Raw genomic sequence first — 14,142 nt, 5'->3', positions numbered from 1 at the left:
CATAGTGCCAAGTAGTGCCAAGGAGTTACAATGAGGTTAGGATAGAATTTACTTAAAGAAGAAAATGTTGTGAAAATGTTGTTGTTGTTATTGTTTTTATAGGGGTGCCAAATAGTGTAGTGTGAGTTTATTGACACACACACACACACACACACAACACACACATACACACACACACACACACACACACACACACACACACACACACGCGTAGTGTAATGGTTAGCACGCTCGACTCACAATCGAGAGAGCCGGGTTCGAGTCCCGGCCCGGCGAGGCAAATGGGCAAGCCTCTTAATGTGTGGCCCCTGTTCACCTAGCAGTAAATAAGTACGAGATGTAACTCGAGGGGTTGTGGCCTCGCTTTCCCGGTGTGTGGAGTGTGTTGTGGTCTCAGTCCTACCCGAAGATCGGTCTATGAGCTCTGAGCTCGCTCCGTAATGGGGAAGACTGGCTGGGCGACCAGCAGACGACCGAGGTGAATCACACACACCCCAGATGGGAACCGCCTTGTCGTGGTGGGGGGGCTTGCGTGCCCTGTGACATGGCGAGCTAGGCTAGAGGGGGCTTAGGCCCCTGCTCTGCCCTTTCGAGGGGGAGATGGCTACCCATGCTAGTAAGGTCGCCAGTGAGGGGCCAGACTAAATGGTTCCTACGTAGACTGCCAGTGGACCAGCGGAGCCACCCGCTGGAGGGATCGCCCAATAAGGGCCGTCCTGTGCTGGATGGTTGGGTGTCCAGGCTGGGATGCTTTGGGAGGGGGGCCTCAGTTTTGTCGTGGACAAACTTTCGTATCATGTGGGACCTTTTTTTTTTAAAACGACTGGTCCGTATAGGGAAGAGGTACCCCGTCCATGGCAGCCAGCGCTCGCTCCCATTGTAGTCCCAGTAGGTGGTTTCCCTTGCCCCTGGAGCTAATCTTTTTTGTGTAACTTTATACATATGGTAAAACACAAAAAATTTCAGGTTCTCGTGAGGTGGCTGACCAGGCCCGCGAGACGTCATCTTCAGGTCTGAGTGGGAAGGAGGATTCCCCTCCACAAGGGCCTCCCACAGCAGTCTCCTGTTCTGGGAGTTCTTCTGAGGGACGCATTTCTGCTGCATGGGACTCCCTTTTGATGGTAAATGTTAAACCATCTTTTTTTTATCACGCCTTGCACTCCCTCTCAAGGTGTATGGCACGGTTCTCCGTATTCGACTTGTTTACGATAAGGATTTTCCGTCTAACCGCTGCTATGTAACGTTTCTGTCATGCGATGAAGCCCGTTTGGCTGTAGAACATGTAGCATCCCTGCCCCTTGCTGGCTCTGGCTTTAAGACAGAACTTCTCCACTCTCGCAATATTTCGGACTACATCCCAAATCTTTTTTTACCACCATTCAAAGAATTCAGTTCCTGAAGTCCGCCAGATCCCGCCTTCTCGTTGGTTTCTGGTGTACTATAGAGATGGGCGTGGGAATTTCATCCATGCCTCCCTGTATCTTGCCAAAGAAATCGGCACGATTCTTGAGGGGAATCTGAAGAAGTACGGGAAGAGGGTGCTCGTGCGAGCTAAAGATATTACGCAGGCGAAGATGTTACAACATCTCCCATGCCCTACTGACAGCACGTTTGAGACCGTGAAGGCTTATCCTACTTTTAATTATAGTAAAGGTTGTGTGTACAGTCAGGATCTTTACGAATTTCCGGAAGAGGAAATACTGGCTATGTGTCCTAACTCAGTCCAGAAGGTGACTAAGATGAGGAATTCTACCAACATGGTCCTTCTCACCTTCTTTGGTTCCACCCTCCCAGACCGTGTTCATATCGGCCCTATCAATCTTAGTGTGAGGCGTTTTGTTTCTCGCCCTCTTCAGTGTTTCTCTTGTTATGGGTACGGTCACGGTAAAAGCTCCTGTAAGGAAGCTGCTCGATGTGGTAATTGCTCTGCACTAGATTCACACTTTGAGGAGCATTGCATTGCCGCTGCTTACTGTTTCTATTGCTGTGATGCTCACCAGGTACGTTCCAGGCAATGCCCAAGGTATCGTTTGGAGCAGGACATTTTACAGCTTGCTAACAGCCAATTCCTCAGCCTTGGTAGTGCCCGACGCGAACTCCTGTACCGCCAGAAGGACGGTACTGGTGCGACATCCTATGCTTCATTGGCCGCTCGCTCTTCAGCTGAGTCTGCCGGACCGAAGACGACAACTTATGCTACTTCTCGCTCTGTTGGGGCGGGTGGTCCTGTTCATTTGGCCAGTAGGTTTGCCCTTTTGTACGATGACTCAGTTGAGTCATCTCTTTGAAGTGACGAGAATAATATGGACTTGACCAAAGTCACCCATGTAGTAGATGTCCATTTGCCACCTGTATCGCCTAAGCCTTTGAAGGGCCAAAACGGGGCCGCGGCTCTGCGGAGTCGATAGATTTATTTCAGCCTAAACAGTCTAAGGTTTCTCCCGGTGTACATGATCGTGAGTCCTCCAGGGACCGTTCTGCAATGATAGCTCCAGTTGTTTCTGTCCGGCCTTCTGTGACGCCCTCCGTCTCAGATCGGGCTTCTTGTGATGAGGACGGTCTTAGCATGGAGACGTCCGATGATATTGTCACAGCCGTCCCTCGTGGACACGCTGTGTCAAAAAGTGCAGTCCAGCCTGATTTTCGTCCTCCGATGACCGGTAGGAGTGATGATGGTTCGCATCACTCACTGGTAGGCCGAAAGGCTGCGTTCCAACGACCCGGCACATCTCAACTCCCGGTGTCTTCTCGTCGATTGATTATTTCTTGTCAGGTTAGTCACGGGCAGCCCCTTCAAAAGGCTCGCCCGTCCACTGCACCTAAATAGTCATCTTCAAGCTTCTACAATGGAACTGTAGAGGCCTTCGCGCCTCGTGGGGAGAACTCCGTATTTTATTGTCGGTGTTTTTTCACGCCTGTGTAGCTCTACAAGAAACTATGCTAGGTGATAGTACTTATTCTAGTCCTCCTGGCTATCGTGCCCCTTTTTAGCACTCCTCTCTCCGAACAGGGCCACCACGGTGGCACAGCTATCCTAGTCCGTCAAGACATACCTGTTGTCCCCTTGCAACTCAACTCTCCCCTTCAGGTGGTTGCTGTTAAGGTTTTTATGGGACGATCCTACACTATTTGCAGTTTATATCTCCCTACTCGGGTTCCTGTCTACAGGGGTGAGCTTGACGGCCTAGTGCATCAGCTGACTCTGCCTTTCCTCTTGTTGGGAGATTTCAACGGCCGTCACCCATTGTGGGATGAAGGTGCTAGTAATCCTCGTGGGTTTTTAATCGGTTCTTTTATTGAGGATGAAGAATTGGAGGTTTTAAATTCTGGGGACGTTAAACATTTTCACAGTCCTACTGGGACTTTTACAGCTATTGATCTTTCTCTGTGTACATCTAATTCTTTCCTTGATATTAATCGGCGGGTCTTACCGGATTTACACGGTATTGACCACTTTCCGATTTTATTACAATCTGTGAACTCTGAGCTACAGTACCGGCCCCCACGCTGGGTTTTAGACAAGGCAGATTGGCCTCGATTCACAGACCTTATCTCTTTTATCCGTCTGCTGGCTGACTTTTCTACTTGTGCTGAGGCTATTGATTATTTTACTGATTTTTTTATATTCCGCAGCGCTTCAGACAATCCCTAGGATGTTCGGTCGCTTTACTAAGCGTCCCGTTCCTTGGTGGAACGCAGCATGCACAAACGCTGTGAAAGCGAAACGGGCAGCTCTCTCTCCCAGTGCCTGGAAGCTTATCGACGCTTCCGAGCTTGGGCCCGCCGCGTTTTGAAAGAGGCACAAAGAGCCTCTTGGAAAGCTTATGTATCTTCCATTAATGCCCGCACACCTCTTACGGATGTCTTTAACAAAGTCCGCCGAATTGCTGGAAAGTATTCTGCTCCTCCCCCACCAGTTTTGTTGTCTGCTGGGTGAACGGTGGCAGACCCTAAGACTGTCACTGACCTCTTAGCGAAGCACTTTGCCAGTGTTTCCTGGAAGGATCCTGCAGTCCCGGGCGCACGTCACCGCCAGAGAATGGAATCTCTCGGCATAAATTTTTCTTCCACTGGAGGGGAGTCCTATAATGTCCCCTTCTCTGCCTCCGAGTTGCGGACTGCTTTGTCCCAGTGTCATGACTCTTCTCCTGGCCCAGATGATATTCCTTATGCCTTCTTGTGCCACATGTCTGACAGTGCTTTTAACTTTTTATTAAATCTTTATAATATGATTTAGCATACCGGTGACTTTCCATCTTCTTGGGCTGTCGCAGTAGTTTTCCCATTTCCGAAGCCTGGGAAAGATAATCTTCAGGCTACGAACTACCGTCCTATATCGTTGACATCCTGCATTTGTAAAGTGTTAGAAAAGATGGTAAATGTAATTAGACTCGTGTGGTACTTGGAGAGGGGGAAGTACTTGTCATCGGTACAGTACGGCTTCCGAAAGATGAGGTCTACTACTGATGCTCTTTTATCCCTAGAGTCTTCTATTTGTGAGGCCTTCGCTAATCACCACCATCAAGTTGTAACAGTGTTTTTTTTTTTCCTGGAGAAGGCCTACGACACGGGTTGGTGTCATGGCATTTTCGGCATTCGTGGTCAGCTTCCTATTTTTATTCAGCAGTTTTTATCCAGACGTCTTTTACGGGTTCGAGTTGGGAGTGTTCTCTCCGAGGCTACTGCTCTAAATGATGGTGTCCCACAGGGAAGTATTCTTAGTGTTACACTATTCGCAGTCGCCATAAATGGTGTTATTGATACTCTCCCAGATGGCGTTCACAGCTCCTTATATGTGGACGACTTGTGCATCTCTTTTGCTGCTGCTAGGATGTCACTGATTGAGCGAAAGCTCCAACTGGCAATCAATCAGGTGTCCAGTTGGGCCAACATAAATGGTTTTCGTTTCTCCACTTCAAAGACCGTGTCTATGCATTTTTGTCGTAATGGTGGCGTTCATCCAGATCCCGATTTATATTTAGCCAATAGACGCATCTCATGTGTGGAGGCCACTCGATATCTTGGCCTATTGTTTGACAACCGTCTTACTTGGGTTCCCCATTTCCGTTCTCTTAAAGCGTCTTGCAGGACGGCACTATCCCTTCTTCGGGTTTTAAGTCACACCTCTTGGGGTGCGGACAGGGACACTTTGTTGCTTCTGCACCGCACACTTATGCCCGTATCACACGGTCACGTATACCCGCGACAGCGTGTCGCGCGTCTGGAATATCGACGACCGCGTCGCAGAAAACGCCGATTTTCAGAGGACATCGGGTCATCGGGAATGATCCAAGACTGTTGTCCATTTCCCGCGACTGGAAGACCGTCGTGGAAAGACTATAATGAACATACTCCACAAAAATATTAAATTATTTTTTATAATGCTTTATTTGGCCTATATCATCAATATAATACTGTAATTTTTCATGATTTGCATACCCATCACTTATACAATATTTATTAACTACCTACAGATAGTATCGGATTTTGTTTTGATTTGTTTACCACCACAAGTGCTGGACTAGCCACCTTCGCGTCCAAATCCTTGCCTTCCTTTTTCGTTTGTTCTGCTCTTGCAGTGCAATTGCATAAAGTCCAACAGCTAAGATAGCGTGGTCAACTGGGTCCATTGTGTTCAGTGGCGCTCCGCCCGGGTTTGTTGTTGTTATGGTGGTGAAGGTCTTGGATGGAAGATCAACGCCGTGTGCTATGTTTCCTGCGATCTGATCGTCGAACATACTGGAGTATGTTTGTGGAGTATGTTCATTATAGTCTTTCCACGACGGTCTTCCAGTCGCGGGAAATGGACAACAGTCTTGGATCATTCCCGATGAACCGCTGTCCTCTGAAAATCGGCGTTTTCTGCGACGCGGTCGTCGATATTCCAGACGCGCGACACGCTGTCGCGGGTATACGTGACCGTGTGATACGGGCATTATACTTCCAAAGCTGGAATACGGCTGTGAGATCTACTCATCCGCAACGGATGCACGGCTACGCGTGCTTGACTCCGTGCATCATGCTGGGTTCCGATTGCCTACGGGTGCATTTCGGACACGTGCATCATGCTGGGGTCCGATTGGCTACGGGTGCATTTCGGACATCTCCAATACCTAGTCTATTAGTGGATGCTGGATTCTGGCCACTCGACCTTCGGCGCCAGTCTTCGATGCACCGGTGTTGGTTTCGCACCCACCGTTTTCCTGATTCTGTCCCTTGTCTGTCAATATTGCGGGACTCTCGTTCGCAGGTGTATGTCACTCGACCTGGTCTCCCTAAACCTTTTGGCCATCGAGTTACAAATCTCATGGCGGATTTATCTATCGACCCCACTCCTGTGTACTCTTTCCGTCTCCCATGAGTTGGTTATTGGCAGCTTCCTGTTATCTCCTGCCATGGATGGCAAGAAGGATTTTCTGCCAGCTCTGTCCCACACACGGTTTTTAGAACACTTTTTTATCCATTCTAATGATATTCCTGTTTTTACTGATGGTTCCAAATCCGACGCAGGCGTTGGGTTTAGTGTGGTTTTCCCTTCTTTTTATCGGTGTGGCAGCCTTCCTTCAGTGGCATCCGTCTTTACTACGGAGCTGTCTGCCTTAGTCCTACCTTTACAAATAATTTTTACTCTCCCGGTTTCGTCTTTTACAATTTTTAGTGACTGTCGCTGTGTTCTTACTTCTCTCTCTTGCACTATATCCTTTAACCCTTTGGTTTTATCAGTTCTGGAGTGGCTATATCTTCTTACCCAACGAGGATATCGTGTTGGGTTCTGTTGGGTCCCTGGTCACGTAGGTGTTCCAGGGAATGAACACGGAGATGGAATTCATCTAATTCGTGCGGCGGTTGCAACAATTTGGCAGAGGAGATGGCTAACGGGGATCGCAACCTCGAAAATGGGAGAGATCACTACTTCCACTATTCCTCAGTGGACATACACCCATGTCCGTGATCGCCGTGCAGACTTTATTGGCGCGACTTCGTATAGGTCACACGTACCTTACACAAAGGTGTCTATTATATCTCAAAGGTCCTTGGACCAGAGTGTCTGGCCCCGGGCCATGACTTTTTAGGTTTTTGGGAGAATCTGGCCTTTTCCCAAAGCTTTGTATTTTATTCTTATTTTATTATATGTATTTTAATATTTTATTTAGTTTTATTGTCTTTTTTAGTTTTTAAGTACTGTATTGTTTTTAACTGTTTTTAGTTAGTTTTTTTAACTACTTTGACATTTTAAACTATTGAAACGGCGCCATATGACCTTAGCTGTTGCGGCGACTTATTTAAAATCCATCCATCCATCCACACACACACACACCCACACACACATATACACACACACACGGCCCGGTAGCTCAGTGGTTAGAGCGCTGGCTTTACAAGCCAGAGGACCGTGGTTCGATTCCCCGGCCGGGTGGAGATATTTGGGCGTGTCTCCTTTCACGTGTAGTCCCTGTTCACCTAGCAGTGAGTAGGTACGGGATGTAAATCGACACACACACACACACACACACACACACACACACACACACAGATAGATAAATAGATAGTTAATTGACACAGACACTCACGCACACATAGATAGATAGATAGATAGATAGATACATACATACATACACACACACACACACACACACACACACACACACACACACACACACAGATAGATAAATAGATAGTTAAGTGACACAGACACTCACGCACACATAGATAGATAGATAGATACATACACACACACACACACACACACACACACACACACACACACACACACACGCCCGGTAGTTCAGTGGTTAGAGCGCTGGCTTCACAAGCCAGAGGACCGAGGTTCGATTTGGAGATATTTGGTGTGTCTCCTTTCACGTGTAGCCCCTGTTTACCTAGCAGTGAGTAGGTACGGGATGTAAATCGACACACACACACACACACACACACACACACACACACACACACAGATAGATAAATAGATAGTTAATTGACACAGACACTCACGCACACATAGATAGATAGATAGATAGATAGATACATACATACATACACACACACACACACACACACACACACACACACACACAGATAGATAAATAGATAGTTAAGTGACACAGACACTCACGCACACATAGATAGATAGATAGATAGATACACACACACACACACACACACACACACACACACACACACACACACACACACACACGCCCGGTAGTTCAGTGGTTAGAGCGCTGGCTTCACAAGCCAGAGGACCGGGGTTCGATTCCCCGGCCGGGTGGAGATATTTGGGTGTGTCTCCTTTCACGTGTAGCCCCTGTTTACCTAGCAGTGAGTAGGTACGGGATGTAAATCGAGGAGTTGTGACCTTGTTGTCCCGGTGTGTGGTGTGTGCCGGGTCTCAGGCTTATCCGAAGATCGGAAATAATGAGCTCTGAGCTCGTTCCGTAGGGTAACGTCTGGCTGTCTCGTCAGAGACTGCAGCAGATCAAACAGTGAAACACACACACACACACACACACACAGATAGTTAATTACTACACACACACACACACAGATAGTTAATTACACACACACACACACACACACACACACACACACACACACACACACACGCACAGGAATAGCAATCCGAGGAAGGCGCAGATGAGGACCTCCCAGCTTGGCCTTGATGTGTTGAACGAGAGGCGACAGTGTGGTGGTGCTTGGCTGCAGCACGGCGGAGGGCAGCACACACACCACCACCACACCCAAGCACAGCTCACCCACCACCTTCACACGGCCTGTTGGGGGGAAGGGGTGGTGTTTGTGGTAATAGTAGAAGGAATGATGAATGGCTGATTTTAGTAGTAGTAATAGTAGGTAGAGATAATGGTAAGATGGTAAAAGTAGAAAAGTAAGAATAATAGTAACTCTCTCTGCAACTTTATCTCAAGTTTCCTTTCAGACCGCTCTATTGCTGCTGTGGTAGACGGCTACTGTTCTTCTCCTAAAGCTATTAATAGTGGTGTTCCTCAGGGTTCTGTCCTGTCACCCACTCTCTTTCTATTAATCATTAATGACCTTCTTAACCAAACTTCTTGCCCTATCCACTCCTACGCTGATGACACCACCCTACATCTTTCCACGTTCTTTCAGAGACGTCCAACCCTTCAGGAAATCAACAGATCACGCGGGGACGCCACGGAACGCCTGACTTTCGATCTTTCTAAGATTTCCGATTGGGGCAGAGAGAATCTAGTAGTTTTCAATGCCTCAAAAACTCAATTCCTCCATCTATCAACTCGACACAACCTTCCAGACAACTATCCCCTCTTCTTCAATGACACTCAACTGTCTCCATCTTCCACAATGAATGTCCTCGGTCTGTCCTTTGCTCATAATCTTAACTGGAAACTTCACATCTCATCTCTTGCTAAAACAGCTTCTATGAAATTAGGTGTTCTGAGGCGTCTCCGACAGTTTTTCTCGAGCCTCCAACTGCTTACTCTGTATAAGGGTCTTATCCGCCCCTGTATGGAGTACTCTTCGAAAAAAAAAAAAAAAATTTTAAAATTAAAAAAAAAAAAAAAAATTTTTTTTAAATTTTTTTAAAAAAAAATTTTAAAAATTTTAAAACCCTTTTTTTTTTTTTTTTTTATTTAAAACCAAAATTATTTTTTTTTTTTTTTTTTTTTTAAAATTTTTAAAATTAATAAAATTTTTTTTAAAAAATTTATTTTTTAAAAAAAAAAAAAATTTAAAATTTTTAAAAAATTTTTTTTTAATAAAAATTTTTTTTTAATATAAAAATTTTTTTTTTAAAAAAAAATTTTTTTATTTTTAAAAAAAATTTTAAAATAAAATTTTTTTTAAATAAATTTTAAACCTTTTTTTTAAATTTTTTTTTTTTTTTTTTTAAATTTTTTTCCCAACCTTTTTTTTTTTTTTAAATTTTTTTGGAATTTTTTGGGGCTTTTAAAAATTTCAAATAAAATTCTTTTTTTTTTGGGGAAAAAAATTTTTTTTAAAAAATTTTGGGAAATTTTGGGGAAAATTTAATTTTTGGGAATTTGAAAGGGCCGGGGGGGGGGGAAAAAAAATTTTTGGGGGGAAAAAAAAAAAAAAAAAGGGAAAATTTAATTTTTTTTTGGGGTTTTTTTTTTTTAAAAAAAATTTTTGGAAATTTTTTTTTTTAAAAAAAAAAAATTTTTAAAAAAAAATTTTAAAAATTTTAAAAAAAAAAATGGGGAAAAATTTAAAAAAAAAAAAAAAAAAAAAAAAATTTTTTAAAAAAAAAAAAAAATTTGGGAAAAAAAAAGGAAAAGGGGGAAGGCCCAAAAAAAAAAAAAAATTTTAAAAATTTGGGGGAAAAAAGGGGAAAAAAAAAAAAAGGGGGGGGAAAATGGGGGCCCCCCAAAAAAAAAAAAGGGAAGGGGGTTAAGGGGGGGGGGGAGAAAGAAAAATTAAAAAAAAAGGGGGGGGGAAAAAGGAAGGGAAAAGGAAAAAATTTTTGGGTTTAAGGAGGGGGGAAAGGGGTTTGGGGGGAAGGGAAAAAAGGGAAAAAAGGGGGGGAAAAAAACCCCCGGGGGGAAAAAAGGGAAAATTAAGTTTCCCCGGGGAGGGTTGGGGGGGAAAAGGGTTTGGGGGGGGGGGGCCCCCAAAAAAAAGGGGGGGGGGTTTGGGGGCGGGCCCAAAAAATTTGGGGGGTTTTTTAAAAAAGGTTAAAAAATTTGAAAAAACCCAACCAAAAAAAAAAAAAAAAAAGGGTTTTTAAAAAACCCCAAAAAAAATAAAAAAAAAAAAAATTTTTTTAAAAATTTTTTTTTCCCAATAAAAAAAAAGGGGGGGAAAGGGGGAAAAAAAAATTTGGGGGGGAAAAAAAAAAAAAAGGGAAAAGGAAAAAATTTTTTTAAAATTTTAAAAAATTTTTTTAAAAAAAGGGTTTTAAAAAAAAAAAATTTAAAAAAAAAATTTAAAAAAAAAAAAAGGGGGAAAAAAGGGTTTTTTAAAAAAAATTTTGGGGGTTTTTAAAAAAAAATTTTTTAAAAAATTTTTTAAAATTTCTGGGTTTTAAAAACCAAAGGGTTAAAAATTTTTTAAAAATTTTTTGGGTTTAAAAAAGGTTTTTGGGGGGAAAAGGGAAAAAAAAAAAAAAAAGGGGGGGGAAGGGGGGGAAAGGGAAAATTTTGGGGGGGGGGAAAAGGAAAAAGGGGGGGGTTTTTACAAATTTAAATTTTCCCCCCCCCCAAAAAAAAATTTTTTTTTTTCCCCTTTTTTTAAAACCCAAAATTTTGGGTTTTTGGGGAAAAAAAAAGGGGGGGGTAAAAAATTTAAAATTTTTTTTAAAAAAAAAACCCCTTTTGGTTTTTTTGGGGGGGGGGAAAAATTAAAATTTTTAAAAAAAACCAAAAAATTTTTTTAAAAAAATTTTTAAAAAAAAATTTTTAAAAAATTTTAAAAAAAAAAAAATTTTTTTAAATATTTTTGGGGGGAAAAAAAAAATTTAAAAAAAAAAAAAGGGGGGGGGGTTTTTTAAAAGAAAGAAATTTGGAAGGTTTGGAAGGATTAAAGGTTCAAGGGTTTAGGAAAGGGATAGGAAAATTAGGCTTTTAAAAGAGTTGGTTGGAAAAATAAAAAAGGATTGGTGGATGGAATTTGGATTTTAAAGGGAAAGGTTTTGAAAAATACCCAAGAGACGGTTGGAAAGGAAAATGGAGGATGAAAGGAAAAGTGTTTAAAGGGAAAAATATTAGTGGAGGAATGAAAGGTTGGGAAAAGGGAATGGGGGTTGGAAGAAAACCCACAAGGCTAGTGGGGCAAATTTTTCCGAAATAATTAAAGACATTGAAGGAAACAAAAAGGGTAAGGAATTGGTTAATGTTGAAGAATAAGGAAAATTGTGAAATTTAAAAAGGAAGAATTGGTTAAATTTGGGATGGAAGAAAAAAATAAATTTAAACTAAAAATTAAGGAAGGAATTAAAAAGTGGAAGACGGCCAAAATCTAAAGATGGGTGAAAAAAAAATAAAAGGAAAAGGTTTGGGAAGGATAATAAAGACCTGGGGTTTCCATTTATAAGGAGGGTTTGGAAAACCGATAAGTAAAATATTGGAAGTTCCAAAATTATATAAGAAATTAAAGTTAAGGAATTAGAAAGGTTTGGAAAGGGGTTTTGGTTTAAAAAAAAAGAAATAAGGAAGGGAGAAGAAATGGAAAAAACCGGAAGGAAAAATGACCTTGAGGAGGAAAAAAAAAGTTTTTTGGAAAAAGGAAGAAAGAGTTTAAAAGGGTTTATAAAGGAAGGAATGGAGGAAATTAAGGAGCAAAGTGGGGGAAACCTTAAATGAATACAAATATAAAGATGGGGAATATGTTAAGGATTGGAAAATTGCCCAAAAGATTTATGTGGAATGGTTTGGAGGAAGGGGCCTGGATATTTAAAGGGTTGGTGTTTGAATTGGAGACCCAAATTGCCCATGAAAAAAACAAATAAATTTGGTAATAAAAAAAAAAAAAAAAAAAATTAAATTATTTTATACAAGAAATTAAATAAATTTTGGATAAATTTTGGTATGGGAAGAAAACAAAGTTTAAGCATTAAATAAAAAGTTATTTGGAAAGAATTAAAATAGGTGCCTTAATGTCCTTAAAAAAACTTGGAATTAACAAATAGTCAAGGTAAGAAAGTTTGGAAAATTTATTATTGGAAAAAAAAGGTATATAGTTAGATTTTTTAAATTTGTAAAGGGTATTGGGAAAAATCTAGGTTAAGTTGTTTAAGAAAAGGAAAAGCAATGGGAAAGGATTTTTCCTTTAATCTTTATGGAAATTGATAAAAGGGTAAAAAAATAATTAGATATTAAAAATTAATGAAACTTGAACTGGATTTGGTGAACAAAGTGTAAAATGTTAAATACAATATTTGTTTTGGGAAAGGGTGATTTCATTGGTTATAAATGAATATAACACAAAAGGAAAAAAGAATTTAAGGGTTGGTAGATTTTGGGAATTATAGAAAGTTTGGGACACCAAAAAGTTTGAAAAATTAAACCAAAAATTAATTAAAAAACAAACAAAACAAAAAAATTTTTTTTTTTTTAAAAAAAGTTAGAAATTTGCCAAAGGATTTCCCAAGAGGAAGGAAGAAAGGTTTTTAAGGGCAACGGTGAAGGTAAAGAAAAGAGTGGTGGTTAAAAAGGTGGGAAAAAAACCCAAAAAACAAAAAGGAGAAATAGAGTGGCCAAAAAAATAAGGTGGAGGGAAAAAGGGAGGAAAAAATTTGAAAAATTTGGTAGACCAAGAATAAAACCAAATTCCAAAATTGTTTTACCAGGGCAAAAGGAAATTAAAAAGAGAGTCCATTAAAGGGAAAAAAGGCAAGGGATTGGTGATGTTAAGAATTTGGGAATTGTAAAATTAAAGGTTTCAAAAGTAAACAAAGAAACCCAAGGTTTGAAAAAGAGAAGACAGGAAAATGGAAAACATTGGTGGAATTAAGAATCCTTTAAAAGGGGAGGTTAAAATAAAAAGGGTTGGAGGAAAATTAAAGAGATAAAGGAAAAAGATGAATTTAAGGGAAAATTATTAAGGTGAGAAGAATTGAAATTTTGAAAAAGGGCTAAGAAAACAAAGGACCAGTGAGGGAAAAGAGTGGTTGGTTCCCAAAATTTAAAGGGAAGGAAGAAAAGAAAGGTCCAAGGAACCTGGTTTAAAATGGGTGGAAAATTTGTAAGAGGGTGAAAAAGAAAAAATTGGATATTTGGGAGGAACAAAATTATTAACATATAAGGCCTTTAAGGAAAAGGGAAGGAATTTAAAAAACATGAGTTTTAAATTCAAATGGTTGAAAAAAATACAAGAAGAAGGGAAGGATATGGACTGGGTGTATAAAGGGGATTTAAAGAAAGTTTTAAAGGTACCTTCACAAAATCCTATTGGAAATTAAAGTTTAAAGGAGGATGAAAGGGAAAAGGTGTTTGTGGAGGAAAAATAGAAATGGGAAGGAGAGAGAAGGAAAAGGGGAAGGAAAAATGGACGGTTGGGGGGAAAGTTTTGGAGGTTAAAGGGAAGGTCAAAATTTTTTGGAAAAAGGAATGGAGGAATAAACAGTTATAATTAATTTGTTTGGGATATGCAAGTTGTTGGGTTTGAAGATAAGAAGTTGGAAAAAGG

This window comes from Portunus trituberculatus, chromosome 2, assembly GCF_017591435.1.
Source record: "Portunus trituberculatus isolate SZX2019 chromosome 2, ASM1759143v1, whole genome shotgun sequence".
NCBI classification, from domain to species: domain Eukaryota; kingdom Metazoa; phylum Arthropoda; class Malacostraca; order Decapoda; family Portunidae; genus Portunus; species Portunus trituberculatus.
The sequence above is the reverse complement of the archived record's forward strand: the minus strand, read 5'-3'. Positions refer to the sequence as shown.